At 40.2% G+C, this 4,783-nt stretch overlaps 1 pseudogene; it reads right to left on the bottom strand.

The window, feature by feature from the left end:
- Window positions 1–1,672: 1,672 nt before the first annotated feature.
- Window positions 1,673–2,900, bottom strand: LOC108591577 (ras-related protein Rap-1A pseudogene; annotated as a pseudogene).
- Window positions 2,901–4,783: the final 1,883 nt, after the last annotated feature.

Below are 4,783 nucleotides of genomic sequence, written 5' to 3'. Positions count from 1 at the left end.
TATTATCAGCACACCACTGGATGTACAACTTTGATTGCATCCAAAGAATAAAATGGAGTAAAGGATGAATAGATGTGTGTTAAAGCAAATGTAGTAAAAAGTAGAATCTAGCTGGGTATGTATTATATATTCACTTTTCCATTATTTCAACATTTCTTATATTTGAAATTTTTCATACTAAGATGTTGGAAAAAGGAAAAGTGGGGAAAGGCAGCAAAAAAAAAAGAGGCACCTAATTATTATTATTATTATTGTTTTTAAGATGGAGTTTCACTCTTGTTGCCCAGGCTGGAGTGCATTGGCATAATCTCAGCTCACTGCAGCCTCTGCCTCCAGGGTTCAAGCAATTATCCTGCCTCAGCCTCCCGAGTAGCTGGATTACAGGTGCCCACCACCATGCCCAGCTAATTTTTTATATTTTTAGTAGAGACAGCGTTTTGCCATGTTGGCCAGGCGGGTCTTAAACTCGGGTGATCTGCCTTCTTACTGGGCTCCAGTGATCCTACTGCCTCAGCCTCCTAAGTAGCCGGGACTACAGGCAGGCTCCACCACGCCCAACTTGGAACTACATTTTTAAAGTGCCGAAAGCAGGGAAAAAACTGTTAACCCAAAATTATATATCCAACAAAATTATCCTTTAACAATGAAGGAGAAACAGTGACATTTTTAGTTAAACAAAAGCTGAGATAATGTGTCACTTGGAGACTGCGCCTCAAGAAACACTGAAGAAAGTTATTCACACTGAAATTATACTACATTATACAGATCTACAGAAATAAATGAAAGATCAGAAATGGCAAAATTGTGGGTAAATGTAGAAGCTATTTTTAACTTTTTTTTTTTTTTAAAGACATAGTTTCGCCATGTTGGTCAGGCTGGTCTTGAACTCCCGACCTCAGGTGATCCGCCCACCTTGGCCTCCAAAGTGCTTGGATTACAGGCATGAGCCGCCACGTCCGGCCTATTTTTTTATTTTCTTAATCTCTTTTTAATGTAATAAAATTCAGTCATCCATAAAAGCAGTAATTTAATCTGAAAGTAAAACACAAGAAGCAATATTAGAGTTTGTTTAGTAGATTATGTTTTAGCTTTGAAAGCCATAGAAATCAATTATCCCAGTTTTCTTCCCATAAAATACCATATTTTTCAAAGCCTTATATGAAAAAAATTTTAATTTGAATATAATGACAAATGATATTTCATAATATTTAAAATATAAAGTGAGGTCAATGACTCAAAAAAGTTACACTGCAATGAGTTTGAGGGGAAATTTTATAATTTAGATCATAACAGATATAAAATATAATAGTACAGCTTTTTAGTGCTTGACAGGAAGGAATCGTGATAAAAAGGTCAATATGAAACCCTTTAATTATAGTAGCAATGTCTACCATTTGAAATGCATCCATGCTCTTTAGTATACTCATATTAGAGTCAAGTATATTTACTTTCACATGTGTTATAGCTGCTATTGCAAAGGAAAAATATTGTCTTATTTTCCAAGAGATACACACGGGGCATTTTTTTCTCCATGGAACTTGTGCAAAGCAATATAAGATTTAAATTCTTCACATAATATATAAAACGACAAACTTCCTCAGACCGGTGTTTTGAAGTCTGGAATGCTGGCACTTTCCAAGTAGGCAACAGTTCTTCATTCCTGTAATCTGGCTCAGAGCTGCTGTTGACTATGGACCTGGAGCAGCAAACATGATTCCTTTTTAGGTTTCTTCTTTTCCACTGGTGTTTTTCTGTTTATCTGTCTGACCTGACCAGGTCATAAAATACCTCATTAAAGTTTAACTTTGAGCTGGGCGTGGTAGCTCACGCCTGTAATCCCAGCACTTTGGGAGGCTGAGGCAGGCAGATCACTTGAGGCCAGGAGTTCCAGACCAGCCTGGCCAACGTCATGAAACCTTGTCTTTACTAAAAGTACAAAAATTAGCCAGGCGTGGTGGCCTGTAATCCCAGCTACTCAGGAGGCTGAGGCACGAGAATTGTTTGAGCATCACTTGAGCCTGGAAGGCAGAGGTTGCAGTGACCAGAGATGGCGGCACTGCACTCCAGCCTGGGCAACAAAGCGAGACTCTGCATCAAAAAAAAAAAAAAAGTTTAACTTTGACCTTGCAAAAGATTCTAAAAAGACGTAATTATACCACTGTCTGCCTGTTCTTTGTCAACTACTCACTCATCTCCAGGTCACCTTTATTGCCAGCCAAACTTATTGGAACATCTTCTGTGTCCTTAACCTATAGAATCTGTTCCTTCAGGTCCTGTAAGTCATTAAACATGGACTGAGCTATTATAGAATATACTAGTGCAGGCCAGGCATGGTGGCTCACACCTGTAATCCTAACACTTTGGGAGGTCAAGGCGGGAGGATCACTTGAGCCCAAGAGTGTGAGACCAGCCTACGCAATATAGTGAGAACCCGTCTCTACAAAAAATAAAGAACTAGCCGGGTGTGGTGGTGCACACCTGTAGTCCCAGCTATTCGAGAGGCTGAGGTGGGAGGATTGTGTGAGGCAGGGAGGTGGATACTACAGTGAGCCGCGGTTGCACCACTGTACTCCAGCCTGGGCAACAAAGTGAGACCTGTCTCAAAAAAAAATATATATATGTGTATGTATACACATACATATATATACGTGTATATATAGTAGTGCAAACCCTTGGCCATTCTTCATACAAAAATTCCTCATTGCTATAAGTTGCTCTGTTCCTGCTATATCCAAGATTTTGAGCATGTACTGTTGGCAATCTTCTTCAATTTACTTTCTGTAGGAATCTTCTATCATTGGGTCATATTTTTCAACAAAAATTCCCTGAATAAACTAAACTGTCAGAATAGACTTCCCAGCACCTCCTGAACCAAGGACCACTAGCTTGTACTCATGCATGATAGGGTCTGTTTAAATACTGACAATCTACTCAATGCCATTGATGGTGCAGTGAGACACAAAGGCATTGTTTATTTATTTATTTAATTTTATTTTTATTTATTTTTAGACAAGATCTCCCTCTGTTGCCCAGGCTGGAGTGGCACCATCACAGTTCACTACAGCCTCAAACTCCTGAGCTCAAGGGATCCTCCCACCTCACCTTCCAAGTGCTAGGATTACAGGCTAAAGCCATCTCCCCAAGCCTTCACACTCTTACACACAGGGTTGGCCCTGTGGGAATCTATTCCTATCTCCCCTCCCCTCCTTCTTCCACCTCTCAGCCGTGGCTTCTGCTGATGCACACTCTATGTGGTGAGAGCTTCTGTTTATAAAGTGTAACTATTTTTTTTTTAAATAACAGCTTTATATAGCTATAATTCACATACCTTATAATTTCCCTATTTAGGTGTACAATTAAATGGTTTTTGGCATGTTCACAGAGTTGTGCAACCATCACCACAATCAATTTTAGAACATTTTCATTACCCACTGCTATGAACTAAATGTGTTGCCCCTGAAATTTGCATGTTGAGGCCCTAACCCTCAGTATAATGGTACAGTAGTTTCCTCTTACCCAGTTTTACTTTCTGCAATTTTAGTTACCTGTAGTTAACTGTGGCTGAAAAGATTACATGGAGAATTCCAGACATAAACAATTCATCAGGTCTTTGTTGTTGTTGTTGTTGTTGTTGAAACAGGATCTCACTCGGCCACCCAGGCTGGTGAAGAGTGGCATGATAATGGCCCACTGTGGCCTCAATCTCCTGGGCTCAGGTGATCCTCCCATCTCAGCCTCCCAGGTAACTGTAACTACAGGCACATGCCACCATGCCCAGCTACTTTTTTTGTATTATTTGTAGAGGCAGGGTTATGCCATGTTGCCCATGCTAGTCTCAAAGAACTTGTAAGTTTTAAATTGTGTGCCATCCTGAGTAGCATGATAAAATCTCATGCTGTCCTGCTCCATCCCACCTGGGACGTGAGTCATTCCTTTGTCCAGCATATCAATACTGTGTATGCTACCTGCCCATTAGCCGCTTAGCCATCTCGGTTATCAGATTGGCTGTTGTAGAATCACAGTGCTTGTGTTCAAGGAACCCTTATTTTACTTAATAATGGCTCCACAACGTGCGAAAGTAGTGATGCTGGCATATTGTTATATGTTTTATTTTATTATTAATTTCTATTAATATCTTACTGTGCCTAATTTATAAATTAAGCATTACCGTGCTTATAAGAAAAACATAGTATACATATGGTTTGGTACTATCTGTGGTTTCAATCATGCCGTGGGGGTCTGCAGATAAGTGGGGACTACTGTACGTGGAGATGGAGCTTTTGACACGTAATAGATTTAGATGAGCTCATGAAGTTAGAACCATCAGGATAGGATTAGTGCCTTATAAGATGAGACACAAGAGAGCTTGTTCTTGCTGTTTTTCCACCATGTGAGGACACAGCATGAAAGTGGCCATGGGGCACATGTTCTCAGGACCTCCTAGAGTTGTGTCATGGAGGGAAAAGAAAGGAAGGAAAGAAAGAAAGAAAGAAAACGGCCATCTTCAAGCCAGGAAGACAGCCCTCACCAGAACTCAACCATGCTGGCACCCTGATCTTGATCTTTCAGTCACCAAAACTGAGAAAAGAAATTTCTGTTATTTAAGCCACTCAGTCTATGGTATTTTGTTATGGCAGCCAGAGCTAAGACACCCACCAAAGCAAACAAACAAAAACAAAACCTGTACTTGCTGGTAGTCGACTCCTCTTTCCCCAGCATCTCCTCCATAGCTTTAGGCAACCACTAATCTATTTTCTATCACTATATAGCTTCCTGTTCTGTA

Source organism: Callithrix jacchus, chromosome 5 (assembly GCF_049354715.1).
Source record: "Callithrix jacchus isolate 240 chromosome 5, calJac240_pri, whole genome shotgun sequence".
Classification (NCBI taxonomy): domain Eukaryota; kingdom Metazoa; phylum Chordata; class Mammalia; order Primates; family Cebidae; genus Callithrix; species Callithrix jacchus.
Note: the sequence above shows the minus strand (reverse complement) of the source record. Positions and strands in the feature narration are given on the sequence as shown.